General features: G+C 55.7%; 1 protein-coding gene and 1 long non-coding RNA gene across 9 annotated transcripts in view; one reads left to right on the top strand and one right to left on the bottom strand.

Moving 5' to 3' along the window:
• Positions 1–19,626, top strand: part of KDM4B (lysine demethylase 4B) — a 135,638-nt gene that overhangs the window by 19,820 nt on the left and 96,192 nt on the right. For 6 of the 7 annotated variants that reach the window (XM_086699404.1, XM_086699403.1, XM_086699401.1 and 3 more), the window contains exon 2: positions 15,218–15,315. The exons of the other annotated variant lie outside the window; for it this stretch is intronic. The gene's annotated coding sequence lies outside the window, so the exon portion shown is untranslated. The remainder of the gene's footprint in view (positions 1–15,217; positions 15,316–19,626) is intronic. 7 annotated transcript variants of the gene reach the window in all.
• On the bottom strand, positions 15,189–18,487 carry LOC147583851 (uncharacterized). Of its 2 annotated transcripts, none has more exons than XR_015248566.1 (3): positions 18,119–18,487; positions 17,130–17,484; positions 15,189–15,696 (listed from the first exon to the last, which is right to left on the bottom strand). It is a non-coding gene; the product is annotated as an uncharacterized LOC147583851 (long non-coding RNA). The 2 variants fall into 2 exon arrangements; XR_015248567.1 differs by having other exon boundaries at positions 18,133–18,487.

Raw genomic sequence — 19,626 nt, 5'->3', positions numbered from 1 at the left:
AGAAAGTGGTCCAGGTTCATTCTTCTGCGTGTTGCTGTCCAGTTTTCCCCACACCATTTGTTGAAGAGACTGTCTTTTTTCCATTGGCTGTTCTTTTCTGCTTTGTCGAAGATTAGTCGGCCATGTGTTTGTGGGTCTATTTCTGGGTTCTCAGTTCTGTTCCGCTGATCCAGTGTTTCATGCCAGAACCATACTGTTTTGATCACTACAGCTTTGTACTCAGGTGATGCCTCCAGCTTTGCTTTGCTTTGTCAAGGTTGCTTTGGCTTTTCGGGGTCTTTTGTGGTCCCGTATAAATTCTAGGATTGTTTATTCTAGCTCTGTGAAGAACGCCGGTGGTATTTTGATAGGGCCTGCAGTGAATGCGTAGATGGCTTTGGGTAGTATTGACATGTTAACAATATTTATTCTTCCAACCCATGAGCATGGGCTGTCTTTCCATTTCTGTTGCGTCGACTTCAGTTTCTTTCCTCAGTGTTTTATAGTTTCCAGAGCACAGGTCTTTTACCTGTTGGTTAGTTGGTTGGTTGGTTGGTTGGTTGGGTTTCCTCCTACATATCTTACGGTTTTTGGTACAATCGTAAATGGGATTTATTGCTTAATTCCCGTTCCTGCTGCTTCATCATTGGTGTATAGAAATGCAACAGATTTCTGTACGTTGATTTTGCATCCTGTGACCTTGCTGAACTCATGTATGAGTTCTGGCAGTTTTTTGGTGGAGTCTTTCAGGTTTTCTATAGAGCGTCGTGTCATCTGCAGCTGGCGCGAGTTTGACTTCTTCCTTGCTGATTTGGATGTGTCTTATCTCTTTTTGTTGTCTGATTGCTGAGGCTTGGGCCTCTGGTGCTGCGTTGAATCACAGTGATGGGAGTGGACATCCCTGTCTCGTTCCTGACCGTAGGACGGTGTCTGTTTATTGGAACTGTTTAATCCGTCCACATTCGTTCGTTCATTCATTCATCTCTCTGTCGTCGTTTTTTAAAACTATCTTTTTTTTAAAGTTTATTTATTTTGAGAGAGAGAGAGAGAAAGCGTGAGCAGGGGAGGGGCAGAGAGAGAGGGAGAGAGAGAATCCCAAGCAGGCTTCTTGTTCTCAGCACAGAGCCTGATGCAGGGCTTGATCTCCCGAACTGTGACATGACCTGAGCCTACCTTGTCAGACGTTCGACTGGCTGAGCCACCCAGGCGTCCCCTCTATCTATCTGTTTTTAAAATAGGCTCCCCGCCCAGCGTGAGGCTTGAGTTCACAACCCCGAGATTAAGAGCCACACGCCCTCCTGACTGAGCCCGCCAGGCGCCCCTAATCCATCCACGTTTAATGTCATTATTGATGTGGTTGGAGTTCCCGTCTGTTACTTTCCTTTTGTTTTCTGTCTCGTCTTTGGTTCCTCTCCTTTACTGCCTTCTTTGGTGTGAAGTGAATGTTTTCCAGTGTGATGTTTTAATGCCCAGAACGGTTTTTCTCACTTTACGTTTTGAAGCATGTTCCGCTGTTGGCTGTCGCTCTTCTCAGATACGTCTTATCAGAATTCCCGGTAGGATTTGAAGCAAATCGATGGTGATTTCTTTCGCACTGAGCGTCCTTAGGATTAAGCTCACTCGGTCCGTGAAAGAGCCCGGGGGGCTCAGGGGCGCTCCTGTGCCCGTCCGTCTGCCCGCGTGGTGTCCGTCGTTCGTCCGTTCCTCCTCGCCCTCGGTGAGACGAGCGTGACAGAGCCCTCGCGGGACCGTCGCATGGGAAAGTGTCTGCGAGGTCCTGCCCCCTCCGGTCCGGGCTTGGGAGGCCCCGATGCTGCGTCATCACCCTCTCTGTGGTTTTGGCCTCTTCTCTGTCGCCCCGTCTAAGCTGACTGGTTTGTGGCTCTGATGCTGTCCCAGGGTTCCAGATCTGGGTCACCCGTCACTCCCACTCGCAGGCAGGCAGGCAGGCAGGCAGGTCTTGGGTGTAAGGCGGGCCCGGCGGTGAACCCGGAGACCGGTCTGCGGCAGGCGACGCGGGCGGTCCCAGCGTTCTGGATACATTCAGGCGGGGCTCCGAAGTGGTGGGCGAGCTCTGATGTGTTCATTTTCCAGGGTGCTGGGTTTTTTAAACGGCACCTTTATGAAGTAGAATTCCCGGGCCGTCCGCTCACCCTTTGAAAGCGCATAATTCCGAGGCCCCTGGGGGGCTCAGTCAGTTAGGCCTCCGGCTCTTGGTGTGGCCTCAGAACACGGTCTTACGGTTTGCGGGTTTGAGCCCCGTATCAGGCTCTGCGCTGCCGCTGCGGAGCCTGCCTGGGATGCTCTCTCTCCCCCTTCTCAAGGCTCGTCCCCTGCTCTCTCTCTCTGCCTCTCTCAAGAGAAAGAAACTTACACAAAAATTAAATCGACAGAATGTGTATTTTTGGGAGAGAGAGTGAGCGTGCGCGAGCAGGGGAGGCGCAGAGAGAGAGGGGACGGAGAAGCTGACGCAGGCTCTGTGCTGGCAGCAGAGAGCCCGACGCGGGGCTCGAACTCACAAACCGCGAGATCATGACCTGAGCCGAAGCGGGACACTTCTGTGACTGAGCCCCCCGGGCGCCCCAGGCTCGCGGTACTTTAAATGTGAATTAGGTAGAGCGGGTACTCTAATGGTTTTGCTGAAGGCTTACTCCCAGGACTTGGTTCTTGTCTCCCTGGATGGAGCAGCCAGTTGAGCTGCTGGAGGGCGGGGTCCTCTGGGTCCCAGGCACAGCTCTGCACTTGGGCTCCAAGTACGCTTTGGTCTTACAAAGGTCAGCGCAAGTATTCCCACTGGAGGCACAAGTCTGGGTGGGTTACGAATTCCCCCGGATCCTACCACCCTGGATCTTGGCCCCGGCTCTCCGGGTCATTGCCGTGTCCGGTGGACTGTGTCTTTCCGTTTCCCTGACCGCATGCGCCTTCGTTTTTGTTGGGGCGTGTGTGCTTTTCTCCTTGGATTCCGTGGATTCTTTTCTCTTTAAGCGTCACTGCAGTGAGCGTCCTGGCTGCTGGTTCTTCGAGGTGGGCTTGTGACTGCGGGCGCTCAGAGCGTGGACGCCTTTCATATCTTGAGGTGGGTTGCTCGTTTGTCCCCAGGAAGGCGGTTGGGGTTGGTGCTCCCACGGTGGCTGGAGGTTCTCGTCATACGGACGGCAGCCCCAGCTTCCGTCTGTCCTTGTCATCTGTCACCTCCCAGTCGCCTCTTTTTTGAATTACCGGTTCGTAGCCGCTGCCCACCTGTTAAACTGGCGCGCTTGTGTTTTTTCTTGACTCGCAACGGGAGTTCTCAAACCGTTTGATATCTTTGAACCGGGCCATTCTCGGGTGGGGTGGGGAGGGGGTGTCCCGGGCACCGTGGGGTCTGAGCAGCATTCCTGGCCCCACCCGCTGGATGCCAGGAGCCCCCCAGTGTGGCAGCCACAGATGTCCCCAGATGTCGTCTGGGGGCAGGATCGCCTCCGGTTGAGAAAAGCATCTTATAATAACCTTTCCTGCATTAGGGCTGTTAGCACCATTTTGTGTCACACATTTTTTTTTGTTTTTTTCTCAGCTTCCCATTTATCTTTCAGCTTTATTTTTGATGTGTTGGTACATAGAATCTTTGCAAGTTTATTGCCACATTTGTCTTTTCCTCTAAAGTTCCTGGTCTTGTGACCTGCTTGGAGAGGTCTCCCCCTCTCCCCGCCCCTCACTAAGATTATAAAAATGTTGGCCAGCGTCTCCCTCCTTGGACTCTTGGGACGTTCACGAAGGCCCGCAGTCTGGAGGCTACGGGGCAGGGGAGCACCGGGGCTTTCACGCGTCTCCCTGCTGGTGGGCTCGGCCCCCCTTTTGCTTGCGGCGTGGCCTCAGACAAGTCACTCCACCTCCCCGTGCCTCAGTTTCCTCCTCCGTGAAACGGGCTGCGGTCGCAGTACCTGCTTCCCAGGGTCGGGGCCGGTCAGACGTGCCAGGCGTTTAGAGCCGTGCCGGCTCTAACTGTGTTCGGGGTTAACTGTGCCCTCTGCGTCGGCCCTTCCCCCCTGCTGTCATCTCACCCCACCGTGGGCTCCGAGGGACGGCCCAGAGCGGACTCCAGAAGGAGGGTGGGGCTCGGGGAGGCCAGCGAACCTGTCCAGACTCACCGGGGCCGGAAGGGAGGAACAGGGCCTCTCTGGGCACGTGACTCGTGTACCTGCGCGTGGCCCAGCCCCGGCCCCACCCGCTGCCCACGCAGAGTCACAGGGCACGTTTGTGGAGACCTAGGAAGGTTGTTTGGTTAATGATTATGGTTTTACGTGGTGACTTACGGAACACCTGAGACCTCTGCGTGTGAATAAAGAAAGGGCTGGTGTTCCGAGCCTCTGCTAGGCCTCTCTGGCTGTGCAGGGAGCTTGCTCGGGGGTCCCCGAGGAAGCTGGCATCCGGCCCTCTCTCTGCGTGGCTCCAGCCCCTTGCCCGTGGCCGTGGGCCGGGCGGACAGGTGGCCTTTGCCCGCGCTGCTTCCCGGACCCCGTGGAGCCGAGTGGAGATGTAGGTGGGCTGGCAGACCCCGTGTTTGCTCCTGACGCGCCAAGCAGGTGCCTGCAGCCGAGTCCGCGGCACTCCCAGCTCCAGGCCTCCTGCCCAAGCACTCCCGCCTGTGGTTACTTTTCCAACCCGGGTGCTTCCTCTTTAATTCTTGCCGTGAACGTTTTTAGAGGCAGATTTTCAGATTTACGGAAAAGTTGCGAGAATAACACAAAGAATTCCGGGATGCGTTTCTCCCGAGTGTGAACGTTTCACTCGTCTGCTCTGTTCCTCCTCTCTCTCTCTCTCTCTCCCTCCCTCTCTCTCTCTCCCCCTCTCCCCCTCTCCCCCTCTCCCCCTCTCCCTCTCCCTCTCCCTCTCCCTCTCCCTCTCCCTCTGCACTTTCCCTGAGCTGTTTCAGAGAGATGCCCCTTTACCTCGAAATACTTCCGTGTTCAGTTCTTCCAGACAAGACAATCTGTCTTCCCGACAACTTGTCAAAATCAGGAAATTAATTCTCGAAATTCTCAAGAGAGAGTCTGGGATCCCACATCGTGTTCAGTTGTCAGACTGGTTTTGTTTCCTTTAACCTGGAACCGTTCCTGAGTGTGTTTGGAGTTCATGACTTTGACCTTTGGGAGAAGACAGGCTGGTTATCCTGTGGGATGTCCCTCAGTGTGGGTTTGTCTGACGCTTCCTCCCCATTACGTACTTTTGTCAGGAACATCCCAGAAGTGACCTTCTGTCCTTCTTTGTACGTTGTATCCGGAGGCCTCTGGGGTCAGTGTGTTCCATGTCTGGTGATATTCACCTCCATCTCTGGGGTAAGGAGGGATCTCTGTCCTAAAGTTACTACTTTCCCAATTCGCACTTGGTAAGTTTCTTGCGGGGAGATAGTCTGAGACCATGTGGACGCCTGTCACTCCTCCAGCGTCCACTGTCGGTCTTAGCGGCCCTTGTTGACTCTGGCTAAAGGAGGATTGATTCCATCATTCCTTTCGCATTCGTTGATTGGTTTTCCGCTGTAAGGACAAGCTGTCTCTTCTTCCCTGTTTGTTTGTTTATGTCCGTGTGGGCTCATGGATTCTTACCCGATTCAGTAGGTTGTGATCCGGTGCCGTCATTATGTTTTTGGTTGCCCCAGCGGTCCCAAATTTATCCAGAGGAAGAGCGCCTCGAGGTGGCTCGTTGTGTCCTTTGGCATGTCCTCGCCGTTCCGTGCGTGCTTCCTAACTTTGGGACACAGTGGGTGTCCCAGGCCTGTCCTGTGGTCTCCCTGCCCCTCCTCTGGGGTCGACCACTTCTCCACGGAGCCTTGTTCTTCTTGTGGACAGTGCCGTTCAGAAACCAAGATCTGGGTGTTTCCTGTGCTCATTGTCAATGGGGTGTCTGTGCTTCTCGGCCCTCTCGCTGGCCAAAGCTGGGAATAATTACCCATGTGTGTGTATTGGTGTTCCTGTGACATGTACGTGTATATCACACACACAGACGTTTCTGCTCCTGGCACACGCACATATCCGCGCCGGTGCCCGGGGGTTCATGTTGAGATTTCCAGGCCCAGTGCCCCCCCCCACAGGCTCCTTGCTGTCTTCTGCGTTCCTATGTTATAACCCCCTCTCTGTCAGCAAGAACTCGGCCTCATCACCAGCTGTAAAAGAAGCCTGTGGAGTAGAAGTTAATAATTTGTTGGATCTTTTATTTCCAAGGCATATGGTTGCAAAATTGTGGTTTTTTGAAAATGTTTGTTTATTTTGAGAAGGAGAGAGAGAGCACGAGTGGGGAGGGTCAGAGAGAGAGAGAGGGAGAGAGAGAAAATCCCAAGCAGGTTCTGCACCGTCAGCACAGAGCCTGACGCGGGGCACGAACCCACGAACCGTGAGATTATGACCTGAGCTGAAGTCGGACACTTAACCCACTGAGCCACCCAGGCGCCCCTTAAATTTTTTTTTTTTAATGTTTGTTTTTGAGAGAGAAAAGAGAGAGAGAGACAGACAGACATAGTGCAAGCTAGGGAGGGGCAGAGAGAGAGGGAGACACAGAATCTGAAGCAGGCTCCAGGCTCCGAGCTGTCAGCACAGAGCCTGACGCGGGGCTCGAACCCACAAACCGCGAGATCGTGACCTGAGCCGAAACCAATAGTTGGACGTTTAACTGACTGAACCACCCAGGCGCCCCCAAAATTGTGTTTAAAAGTGGCCTGGGTTAGTCTTCCTTTTTTCTTTACTGTGGTTCTGTTATTTACCTGAGATCTGGCTTGTATTTATTTGTAGTATTTGTTAGAGAATTCCTCCCCCTCCCCAACTCTTGTTGATTTCATTCATTCATCCAGGAGGCGGGACATTAGCAGGACTGTGCAGAAAGACGTCTGGAGACAGATGCCACCCCTCCTTGCAGGGAATGATCTCAGTCGTCTCCGGCTTATCTTTCCACTGCCCCTCAAAAGAGCAGACGTGTGTGTCGTCTCCTGTCCCCGCCTTTTTCACGTTAAGCGTGGCACAGTAAACTTGAACTCTGCGCTTTTCACTGAAGGGCGTATCCTGGAAGCCTCTTCACCTGGCCATGGCGACGTCCTCTTCTGCGCAGCCACGTGGTGTCCACCGTGGGGCGCGGCACGGTTATTTCAGCCTCCCCTGTGTCTGGGCGTTTAGGTCGTTTCCAGTGTCTCACAGTTGTAAACGGCGCTGCGGCGAAAGCCCTGGCATGTAGGTACTTTTGTATTCGTGGGAGAGCATCTTCGGGGTGAATTTCTAGCAGCGAGATCGCTGGGCCAGAAGTGAAGCGTAGATGTGTGTCGTCAGCTTCTGCCCAGTTCGCTTCCAGAGGGTGGTATGGGTTTACTCCCATCGGCCCTGTGGGATGACGGGTCTGGTCCCCCCAGCCTTACCAGCAGGATGTGCCGTGTGGTTTTAATTAGCATTTCGGGAATGATGAGGGAGGCTGAGCAGTATTTAATATGTCAGAGACCGTTTTTACATCTTTTCTGTGAACTGCCTGTTCGTACTTTTAACCCCTTTTTAAAATGTTTTAAATTTTTATTTATTTATTTTTAATGTTTGTTTATTTTGGAGACAGAGGGAGACAGAGCATGAGTCGGGGAGGGGCGGAGAGAGAGGGAGACACAGAATCCAAAGCAGGCTCCGGGCTCCGAGCTGTCAGCACAGAGCCCGACGTGAGTCTCGAACTGGTCAAGTGTGAGATCATGTCCGAGCCGAAGTCGGATGCTCGACCAGCTGAGCCCCCCAGGTGTACCTTTTCCACCCCTTTTTAAGTGGGATTTCTTGCTTTTCATCCCTTGTAAAACTCTCACGTACATTAGGGAGGTTAGCCATGTGCCCTTTGTGGTGTTTTTATAAATATTTGTTCTGAGTTTCACCAGTTGCATTTTGACTTTTTATTTTTTTATTAAAAAAATTTTTTTTAATGTTTGTTTATTTTTGAGAGAGAGAGACAGAGCGTGAGCAGGGGACGGGCAGAGAGAGAGCGGGAGACACAATCGGAAGCAGGCTCCAGGCTCCCAGCTGTCAGCACAGAGCCTGACACGAGGCTCGAACTCACAAACCGTGAGATCGTGACCTGAGCCAAAAAGTTGGACGCTTAACTGACTGAGTCCCTCAGGTGCCCCTTTTTAATTAAAAAAAAAAAAAAAAAAATTTAATGTTTATTTATTTTTGAGAGAGACAGAGACGAAATGTGAGTGGGTTGGGGCACAGAGAGAGCATGCGTTTTGACCTTTTAATGGGGGGTTTTTTGTTTTTGTTTATTTGCCCTGAAGCAGTATGTGTGTTTTGAAATAATTTTTGATATAGTAGAGTTTACGGATCTTTCTTTTTCTATCGTGTCTGGATTTGGAGTCCTAATTGGAAAGGCTTTTCGGTGCTGAGTTGGAGGGGGACTCCGCGTGGTTTTTTCCAGCACTCGTGTGGTCACCTGCTTTTCATGCAGACCCCTCATCCATTGGGATGTACGGTCTGACTGCCTTTTTCCTAAAGGGCTGCCCAGTTGACCCAGCACCGTTGATTGAAAGTCCCTCCTTACCCAGTGCTTCGAGATGTTACTTTTGTCTCCCTGATCTGTGGCCCCTAGCTGCCGGAGGAGGTCACCGTTGAGAAAGACACGTACGAGCACGCTCGCTCCTTTCCAACATGTGAAGTGCGTGCCGTGGGTCCCGCAGAACAGGGCCGATCACCTCCAGGCATCTCACAGCTCGGGGCACCAAGCCAGAAACTTCCCAGGCCCTGGCGCTCCCTCAGAAGTCTGTATTTAGCAACCCCCCCCCCCCCCCCCGCCAGGTGCCAAGGTGTTGGCCGCCTTTCATGCTCCAGACCCTGCAGAGGAGGGTCCTGTAGAGGCGTCTGGGCGGACGGGGAGACCGTGTGTCCTGAACTTAAAGGCAGCTGGCTGGTAGGAGGTGGACGTCTTCTAAAAAAGAGGTGTGGCCAGGTTCCCCTTCAGAGACCCCCCGCGTGGCCACCGGGAGCACAGGTCGGTGAGGGTGTCTTGCCACCCCACGTGTCATCAGATCTGCCTGCTTTCCCCGAGGGAGCCTCTGTTTTCCTTTTTTTTAAGTTTATTTTGAGAGAGAGCGAGAGCGCGTGGGAGAGGGGCAGAGAGAGAGAGGGAGAGAGAGAGTCCCAAGCAGGCTCGAGCCTGATTGTCAGCACAGAGCCTGACTCGGGGCTCGAACCCCAGACAGCGAGATCATGCCCTGAGCCGAAATCAAGAGTTGGATGCTTTTTGTTTTTTTGGAAATAAATACTGTTTTGTAAAAATGTTTATTTTTGAGAGAGCGAGCACAAGCAGGGAAGGGGCAGAGAGAAGTGAGGGCAGAGATCCAGCGCTGACGGCAGAAAGCCCAGTGCGGAGCCCGAACCCACAAACCATGAGATTATGACCTGAGCTGAAGTTGACGCTTAACGACTGAGCCACCCAGGTGCCCCAGGCGGAGTGAGCCCGTAACAACTGCCGTTTGTAGAGGGCTTACAGTGTGCCAGGGACTCCTTCAAGTGCTTATGTCGGTTGCCTTATTTAAGCCCCCACAACTGCACGAGTAGGGCATTAACATGGTGACCCCACTTTACAGATGAGGAAACTGAGGCCCAGTTAGGAACTTGCCCCAGCTCACATGACTGGAGCTTGACCCAGGCCTCTGGAGCCTGTGGTTGTCCCCACGACACCACCATGCTCTCCAGGGAGAAAGTTCGTGAAAACAGAGGACATAGTGTGAAAAGTGTCATCACTTCAGGAACAGGCCCCGACTGCCCTGTTACCACTTTCTCTGGGGTTTTGGCCTCCTTTTTCCTCCCTTGCTCTGTGGCTGTGGTGTTGGTGTCGCGTCTAGAAACCATTGCCTAATCCGTGGTCACAGAGATTAATTCATGTGTCGTCTTCTAAGCGTTTTATAGATTGAGCTCTTGCGTTTCGACCTAGGATCCATTTTGAGGTGAGTTTTGCATGTGGTGTGAGGTACGGGTTCACCTTCATTCTTTCTCGCACGGGTGTCCAGTTGTTGAAAAGAGTGTTCTTTCCCCTTCGACTGGTCTTGCAGCTCCTGGAAAATCAGCTGGCTTTACAAGTGCAGATTTATTTCCGGGGGCGGCTGGGTGCCTCAGTCGGTTGAGTGTCCGCCTCTCGACGGCTCAGGTCATGATCTCGCGGTTTATGAGATCAAGCCCCCATCGGGCTCTGGGCTGACCGCCCGGAGCCTGCTTTGGATCCTCTGTCCCCCCTGTCTCTCTGCCCCTCCGCTGCTCATGCTCGAGCACTCTCTCTCTGTCGCACAAGAAATAAACAATTAAGACACAAGTGTGGATTTATTTCTGGACTGTTGATCTCTTGTGTCTGTCCTCGTGCTGGTGCCACACTGTCTAGTTTACTGTAAGTTTTGTCATCCTGAGTTGTGTCTGCTGTTGGCGGTGGGCAGTAAGGAAGGTAATGTGGTTCTTACGTCTCCACGTAACGAGACCAGACCCTTCTTCGTCGGGATCCACACAGCCTGGGGTGCCCGCCACGTCCCTGACTGAGCCATCACGACGTCCACAGTTGGGTTTCAGTGTCCCTCAGGATACGGAGGGTTTGGTGCGAGGCTGTGAGTAAGAGGGTCTTTGGCCAGTATGGGAAGATCGATGAGACGTGTCGCTTCCTGGCCTCTTGCAGACAGGAAGGAGCTGAAACTTGGGTTCGGCAGGCTGGGTCTTCCGTGGGTCCTGAAACTAGCTTGCAGTGTGGCGTCAGCTTGCTTTTCTTCGCTTATCGGTCTGGATCTTTTTACAGCCATTCTCTTCTTCCAGCTAAAACCTGCTGTGCAGGGAGCTTCAGAGGACAGAGGTAAAGGTTGGCTTTTTTTTTTTTTTTTTTTTTTTGAGTTTTTATTTGGAAACAATTTTAGATGGATTGAAATGTTACAAAGACAGCATCGAGAGTTCTTGGGTACTTTTCAGCCACCTCCCCGCTGCTAGCATGGAACATAACTGCAGAATAACCCACACGAAGCAGGCAGCACAGAGCGAGAGTATTTACCAAACCACAGCCTTTATTTGGATTCCGCCAGCTGTCACACGCATGTCCCCGTTCTGCCCCAGAGCCCCACCCGGGACCCTGTATTGCGTTTAGCCATCACACCTCCGGCTCTTCGGGGCTGGGACCGTTTCCGTCTTTGCTGATCTCTTGTGACCTCGATGCTTTTGGAGAACGCTGGTCGGGGATCCTGCCGGACATCCCTCAACTTGCCTCGTGCCCGGTGTTCTCTGGGGTTCGGATGCAAGTCACGCGGTGTGGGACACGCTGAGTTCTCTGCGCCGCCAGCCGCTGTGTCTCTTTGCCGGTGGGTGATGTCAGCCCCCATCCCACGGTTACGGTGGTGCCGCCGCCCGGGAGTCTGCAGGGAAAGGTGCTGCTTTTCCCTTCGGGACTTTGAGACTGTGCAGATGCCTTGTTTCCTCTCACACCTGTGCCCGTCCGTTGCAGCACCTGCTGGGCATCTCCCTGCGCTGGTTTTTACTGTGACTTCGTATTAGTCTGGCTGCTTCTCCATCTGTGAATTGGAATTCTTTTGTGGAAGAGGGTGGCCCCTTCTCCCTCATTTATGGTATGTTTCGAATTTTGCGCCAGTGAAGATTTAGGAGCATTTATTCTGTCCTGCGCGTGGTAGTCTGGCACCGTCACCATTCTGTCGCCTCAGTTGCCCTTGGCTTTGGCCATCGGGCGCTCCTCGACTGGGGTCCTGTGTCCTTCCTTCGTGACCACACCCTCTAGGGAGGGTTGCCTTCCTTCCTGCTCCTCCGAAGTGCTGGAGATGCTCTCTCGGCTCACCTTGTATATTTCCTGCCTCAGCCCCAGAATAGGACACCTCTCCACGTTGGAGGATGGTATTTGAGAACGGTGAGCTGGGTGTCGGGGCCTCTCCTGTCAGTCGACAGAGCTTGGAAATGGGAATCCGAACCCACGCATGCCTCCGTGCGCGTCTGTGTTTATTTCTGCGTCCACCTGTCTGTATATGTACGTTTTTCAGAAAGCCGGAGTTCATACTGATCTGACGATAGTGTGTTCAGGTCGGTGGACCTTCTGAGGCTTTGGGGGTCTCCCTGCCTTGTGAGGGTCACGAACAGCCCCTGTAGGCTTGGGTGGAGAGCAGGGGATGCCAGGCCCCTTTTGAGGGCCACCTGGGGCTTGTGGCCATGGACGGGCAGGCAGAGTTGGGCGTCTGGTCCTCCTGGCCAGGTAGCCGAATGAGTAGGTGAGGGCTCCCTTCCCATCTGGCCCCGAGGCTGCCCAGTCAGCGCTCTGCCTCCCAAAAGCCGGGCCCAGCTCCAGGGCACGAATGGGCAGTGTGGTCTGGTGTGGGCCAGCCCTCCAGACCTACCCTGAGGGTCAGCCCTGGACAGCTGAGAGCTGGTAGGACCAGGGGACTCAGGGGTTCCTTACCCAGCCAAGCAGGGGGTTCCCCAGAGAGGCCACCAGGTGGTGGCAGTCCCTAATGCCTCAGCCTTGAGGTGCAGCTGGCTCTTTCCCCGTTTCCTGCTGCTGCTGCTTCCTGGCCCCGCCTGCCTGCCCTTTGCAGGGTCGGGGGGGGGGGGCGGGGGGTGAAGCGAACACCACCCAGCCTGCTGCTTCAGCCCCTGCATGCCCGCGGTCAGAGTAACAGCCTCTTCCAGTGGTCAGATTGTGCCTTTTTAAAGGAGGGATGGTCAGACGGTGCCTTTTAGGGACATCGATGTCTGATGTCTCAGGTCGCCACTGCAGGCTCTTACCTTGTTGCAACCGGACTCCCTTCCCGGGTTCTATTCTTAGCGCCCCAGATTTCCCGGGGCCCACAGTGAGGTCAGCGGCTGGGCCGGGCCAGCCTGGGCAACAGGAAGCATCAAACCCAGCCTGCCTTGCCTGGGCCTTTCTGTTTTGTTTTTCTTTAAAAACGTTACTTAGACTTTCTTTTTTTAAAGCATCTTGCTGGGACAGAGAAATTGAGAGTGCTCCCCGCACCCCACATGGTCTCCCCACTGGGACCTCCTCTCAGGCTGGAGCATTTGTTGCAGTTAATGAACCAATGTTGATACATTCTTAGTAAGTAAAGTCCGCACTCTGTTCAGCTCCATGCTCCGTGACAGTTTTGAGAGGCCCGGGCAGGGGTTTTCTAGAAGGCCCTTCCTTGGGTGCGTCTGCGGCTTTTCTCGTAGTGAGACTGGGGCGATGGGTTTAGGGAGGAGAACCCCCCGAGTGAAGCGCCCTCCCCCTGACACCACCCCGGGGGTGCGTGCTGTCACCGCGGTGTTGGCCTCGGTCCCCCGGCTGAGGTGGGCCGTCCAGTGTCTCCACTGTAAGCTCACCCCCTTCCCTGTTCCCATGCTGTCCTGTTTGGGAGGCTGTCACTGTGCCCAGCCCACGCTTCAGGGCCCTGAGGCCAGGCTCTGGCATCCCAGCACCTCCAGGGTGGCTGCTGGCCAGCCATGTGGGGGCGGGGGGGGGGTGGGTAGGGGACGCGGCCCCTGAAGGAGGAGTGGAGGCAGGTGGGCCTGGCCCCTTGGTCACTGTGGACATGGGTCAGGGTGGACAGAGGCTGTCTTTGGGCTGTGGCCACAGAACTGGGGCCCGACCCCGGCCTCCCAGCTCGGGGGTCAGTGCCGTTGTCCCCCAGAGCAGGAGGGTAGTAGGACCCATGGTCTTGGTGGCCCGGCAGCGCTGGGTCTGTCCAGCTGAGAACCACGGGCCCTGGTGGTCTCTGCCTTTCAGACCACGTGCTGGTGGGTGTGGCCCATGTCCAACGTGGGAACAGCCCGTGCAGAGACGGTCAGGAGCGAGGAGGGAGACATGTGATCCCCTCGACACAGGAGCAAAAAAGCCCGAGGCCAGCAGCTCGCGGCCTAGAGTCCGCTCCGTCAGTGGAAGTGAAGAGATCTCTCCACGCCCCTGAAATCCGTGAAATGCACACAGAAGCCACCGTGTGAGTGTCCCTGGGCCGCTGTAACGGGGAACCACGCTTCGTGACTGAAAACCGCACACACCGATGCCCCCGATCGGGAGGCCAGGACGCGGGCACGGGTGTCACGGGGCTGCCGCCGAGGCGTGGGTAGGGCGGCTCCGTCCGGTGGCTCCGGCGGGAGTCCGTTCTTTGCCTGTGCGGCTTCGAGGGGCACCACCTTCCTCCTTCCCAGTGTGACGGTGCGGCCTCTGCTCCTGTTGTCGTGTCGCCTTCTCTGACCCTCCTGCTCCGCCCGTGACCCAGGGTCATCTTCCCGCCTGAAGGTCCTTAACCTGCAGAGTCCCCTCTGCTGCGGAAGGGAGCGGGGCCTCAGGTTGCAGGGATGAGGGCTTGAGGGCGTGGACATCCTGGGGGCTGCGCTCTGCCAGCCACACCTCCAGGGAGGGGTCCTCAGACTTGAGCCTTGCCTCCGGCAGGTGCTAGCGGGGCTGTGGAGGGGGAGGCAGCTGCGCGGGGCGCAGGGGCAGGCCGGGGAGGCCTCGGGAGTTTATTTACCTTGCCCAGAAGAGGGGCGCAGCCGAGGTCGGGCAGTCCCACAGCTTGACGCTTTCAACCCGGGGGTCTGACCTGGGAAGAGACGGTGTGATCTGTTTAATGGGGTCGTGCTCAGGAATTTAAAAAACCCGACAAAAATAAGAGAAAACGTGGGAGCATCCGGGAGAGCTGATAGCCCGGGTTGTCCAAGGTGCCGGGGCTACACCGAAGGTTGGGAGTCTTGTCCTGTGTCCACTCAATAGTGTTGGGGTGTCTCTGTGCCCAGCGGTGCATTCACTGGCTCGGACCCTGCCCTCCAAGGGTCTTGGCCCCGTACAGCCCCTGCTCTGTCCTCTGCCTGTGCTCTCCGCCTGCCGGGGGTGTCATCACTGGTCGCCAGACATACGTGTTGTCCCTGTGACTCTCCTCCTTGGAGGGGTGCCTTTCTGACTGGGGGGCTTTGGAGGAGGCAGAACTTCTTATAAACCTCTGAGGAACTGCCTGAATCTTAAGGTTTCCAGAAGCTCCTTTGGTTTAATTTGATTGTCTCATGGAGCCCTCACTTCGTCAGCTACTGATTTTTAGGGGCTGAGCCTAAAACGGGCAGTTGTTGCAGGACTTCAGTGGGGAAAGTGCTTACAGCTATGATTTTACTGTTCTTGCAAATTGGCAAGGATTTGGAAATGTCTGGGTAAAGGCAGTATCCTTGGGCTACACGCAGCTGTTAGGAGTAGAGTCTGGAATTGAGATTTAAGCATGCGATCCGTTTAGCTCATCGTGCTTTTATTTTGTGCACCGTAGGAACCATCACCCTTGCCGGGACCTGATAGAAACCCCTGCCAGCTACGGGGCACCTGTCCTCCGCGGCCTTGGCTCTCCAGTACGACCGGGACTCTGAAGTAAGTGCTCGGGCCCTAGGCCCAGGTGGCCACAGGAGAGCGAGGCACGGAAGGCCGCGGCTCCCCTCGGGGCAGCCCATCAGGCCTGCACGCACGCTGGGAGAAGGCGGCTGCTGTTTGGCCCTGAGTTCAGGGCTGTCCGGGGCCCGGGAGCCTTTGCACAGAGGAGCCCAGAACCCTCGGGGTGGCTCTGCTGGCCGCTCCTCCTCTAGTCCGGCGCTCACGTTTGCGCTCCCGTCCTTCGGCGTCCGAGTGACAGTGCTGCGCCTCGCCATGGCGCATTTCGGGGGATGCCGGCATCGCCCCGCTTGAGCTGCCCCATCTGCGTCATGTGGATCAGGACCTGGCTCATCCAGGGGCACGTTCACCGCAAACCACTCCCTGCAGGAAATGGTGACCAGTCACAGTGGAGAAGTGGGGGGGGGGGGGGGGGGCTCTAAAAATGGAGAATTGCTTTAAAATACTTTTTTTTTTAAGTTTATTTATTTTTGAGAGAGAGGGAGAGAGGAGGGGGGGAAGGACAGAGAGAAAAGGAGAGAGAGAATCTGTGCTGTCCGTGCAGAGCCCGACGTGGGGCTCAAACTCCCCAACCGCAAGATCACGCCCTGAGCTGAAATCGAGAGTCGGGTGCCTAACTGACTGAGCCACCCAGGTGCCCCTTAAAATGCTGTTTTTAGGAAAAAACGTTTCTTGATTTATTTTGAGAGAGAGTGTGCACATACCTACATGTGCGAGACACAGAGGGAGAGAGAGAATCCCAAGCGGGCTCCTCACTGTCAGCACAGAGCCTGACATGGGGCTCGATCCCACAAACTGTGAGCTCATGAGCTGAACCGAAATCAATAGTCAGATGCCTAATGACGGAGCTACCCAGGTGCCCCTTTAAAATACCTTTTGGGCTGTTGTATACCTAGGTGGCTCCGTCGGTTAAGTGTCCAACTTGGACACAGGTCACGATCTCGCCGTTTGTGGGTTCGAGCCCCACGTCGGGCTCTGTGCCAACAGCTCGGAGCCTGGAGCCTGGAGCCTGCTTCCGATTCTGGGTCTCCCTCTCTCTCTGCCCCTCCCCCACTCACACTGTCTGTCTGTCTGTCTGTCTCTCTCCTCCCCCTCTCTCAAGAAATACATAAACATTAAAAAATTACGAATACAATACGATAAAATACCTTGAAAAGAATCGCGTTGCCCAGCTGCTGCGGGTGTTCACTCCGGGCATTCTGCCTACTCCTGTACTTTTCTAATAAACCCGGGACAGAGGGTTTTAAAGAGGTGGCCTCAGATGGTGGGCCAATGGTGGGCTCATAAGAGATTGAACAACCTCATCATCTCCCGGCTCACATCTACAGAGCGGGCGTGGCCTGTGAGGGGTGACCGGCGGCAGGGGGTTGGCCAGTGTGGGGCGAACAGCCCTGTGTGCTCCTGGCCATCCCACGGTGGCTTTCCCTGGTGCCCCGAGAATGGCTACCTCGTGTTCAGTGTTGGGCTCCCAGGCCGTGTAGCTAATTGGGCCAAGCGTGGTCTGGAGTGTGGCTTTTTTTGCTCTGTCGTGATTTAGGAAATCAGGGAGGTGGGCAGTGGAACTCAGGTCCCCCGTAGGAGAGGTGAAGAAAAGGTTTTGTTGCTTAAGGGGTGGACTTCAGGCATCTGGGGGTGGGGTCAGCTAACTGGCCGGTGGACCGATCTGGCCCTCTGCCTGTTTTTGCAAGTAAAGTTTTATCGGCACGCAGAGTGCGGCATGCCTGGACAGATCGCCTCTGTCAGCTCGAGCTTGAGAATGGAGAGTCGAGCTCGAGGATGTAGGTGGGAATATTTACCGTGTGATCCTGTACAGAAAAGGTGTGTCGGCCTTGGTCTGGGTTAGTTTGTCGCTTGCCGGGGCCGGATGGGCCAGGCCTTCGTGGACGGGTTCGGAAACGATCTCCTCTGTGTCTCCCGACGGCATTGCTTTTACTCTTAAAGCTTGTGCTTTGTCGGAAGACGGCCACATCTCCAAAACGTGGCCATCTCTTTGTACCCAGATCAGTGGGGCATGTTCTGTGTGCGTACCTCGTTCCGTGCGGTTAGATTAACCTTTAGTGGTCCCTCGCTGCGGTCATCCTGACGTGCCCTCTCCCTCGATCAGCCCATTTTGTAGTTGAAGAAACTGAGCGCCACGACTGAAAAGGTTCTCTGGCGGAGGGGGAGACGTGAATTTAGACTCCTGGTTCCTTCTTCCAAAAGGCCTGGGGCGTTCAGGGAGATTAGAATCCTTGAGAGAAAGCAGACCAGTTCCCTGTGGTCTGGCAGGTCCCCAGCAGGCTACCTTGGGCTTTGCAAAAATTCGTCCTTAGGGAGACAGAATTCGCATACCGTAACAGTCACCCTTTAAAGTGTACGGTACAGGGATTTTTATTTAAATTTTTAAATTTTATTATATATTTTTAAATGTTACTTATTTTTGAGAGAGAGCACAAGTGGGGGAGTGGCTGAGAGAAGGGGCGACTCAGCATCCGAAGCAGACGCCAGGCTCTGAGCCGTCAGCACAGAGCCTGACGTGGGGCTCGAACCCATGAGACCTGAGATCATGACCTGAGCCGAAGTCAGACACTTAACTGCCTGAGCCACCCAGGCGCCCCAGTACAGTGATTTTTTAGTATGTATGCAGAGCTATGCAACCATCTGATTCTAGGGTGTTGTATCCCCCCAGAAAGAAACCCCTCCTATAATGTAAACCCGTGCGTGAAGCAGTCACTGTCCCTCCCCCTCCCCTGGCCCCCACGAGTCCCCTTCCTGTCCCTGGATGGGCCCGTTCTGGACGTCTCACCCACGCAGACTCACACCCCGCTTGGCCTCTCGGGTCTGGTTCCCTCCCTGAGCGTCGCGTGTCTGGGGTCCGTCCTTGGGGGGGGTGGGGCTGGCGGCGCCTCACTCCGGCTCCTGGCTGATCGCGTTCCCACGCGTGGGGGACACACCGTGTGTAGCTGTTCATCAGTCGATGGGTATTTTGGTTCTTTCCCCTTTGGGGGTGTTACGAACGATGCTGCTGTGAACGTTCACTACAGGTTTCTGTGCCGACGTGTGTTTTGTTTTTCTTGGGTGGACACCAGGCATGGGGTTGCTGGGTCACGTGGTCCCAGCCCTTGTGTCACCTTTTCAGTTACTGCCACGCTGCATTCCACAGTGGCCGTGCCACTTCCCATCTCCCCCCCCCCCCCCCCCCAGCCGTGCGCAAGAGCTCCTCTTGGGACAGCCGCCACCATACCCGGGCCTGCTAGCGCCACCGTGAACTTGCAGGCCGAGGTTGTCAGCGGGGGTCGCCTGCACGGCCCCCGCCGCTGGCTGTCCCTGGGGATCTTAACCCTGCCGCGTAAGAGCGGCTCTTTCTGCTCCGTGGCCCCGGGCCGCTGTCCACGTCTGCTTAGGTTCGGGGACAACAGGGCCTGCGGACCACCGTTGGTAGCCCGGTCCTGTTTCCGGCGTTCTAGAAACTGTGCTCCTGTCTGGGTGAACGTAGGCGGATGTGCTGGTCTTCCCGAGATGTGCCCCACAGCAGAAAGCACCCAGGTTGGAGGGACACGGGGACTGTTTCTTTCTTTGCACGATGGACTTTTCACACGGCACCTGAGCGGCCTGAGTAGTGCCTCCCGAAGGCGCACGCAGCCCGCTCGCGGGAGCCTGGCAGTGTGTGTGCTCCCCCGCGTGGTAAGAGGGACTTGCTTGGCAGACGGGGTTACCTGAAGGCCCCCGAGATGGGAGATGTTACTGGATTATCTGGGGTCCCTGGTGCCAACGACCAGGGTCGTTGTACGAGGGGGGCCGGAGGGCCGGAGGCAGAGCCGTGGGCGGACCCTGTGCCACTGGCTATGAGGGTGGAGGACGGGCCGCCGGCCAGGGATGCGCTGCTCCTGGATGCCGGAAAAGGCAGGGAACTCCAGAGGGGACGCCCCGGCCTCCTGGCGTCCTGCCTCTGGGAGGCGCTCTGCCCGCTCGGTCCCCTTCTGTCTCTGTGGCCATCTTGGACGGGCCGGTTCTGTGGCACCAAGGCCGATCGAGTCTGGCATCCTCTGTGGAGTCCGTGTCGTCCCGGGCTGTGCCCAGCACTTCTGCCCGCTGTCCGCCCTGGTCAGCCGTCCTCCTGGGCCCCATGCTCCCGCCGGCCAGTGCTCTCCTGCTGCTTGGAGGCCCGCACGTAGAGCCCTCCCCACGTGTGGTGCCGTGGGCCCGAGGGCAGGCAGGGTGAGGGTTCTGTGACACGGGGGTCGGCCGGGTCCCCAGCTTGCGGGCTCTGTGAGGTCAGGGATCGTGCCCGTGCCTCGCGGAGAACCTGGGGCC

This window comes from Puma concolor, chromosome A2, assembly GCF_028749965.1.
Source record: "Puma concolor isolate L17-30 chromosome A2, mPumCon1.1.hap2, whole genome shotgun sequence".
Taxonomy (NCBI): Eukaryota; Metazoa; Chordata; class Mammalia; order Carnivora; family Felidae; genus Puma; species Puma concolor.
The sequence above is the reverse complement of the archived record's forward strand: the minus strand, read 5'-3'. Positions and strand labels throughout refer to the sequence as shown.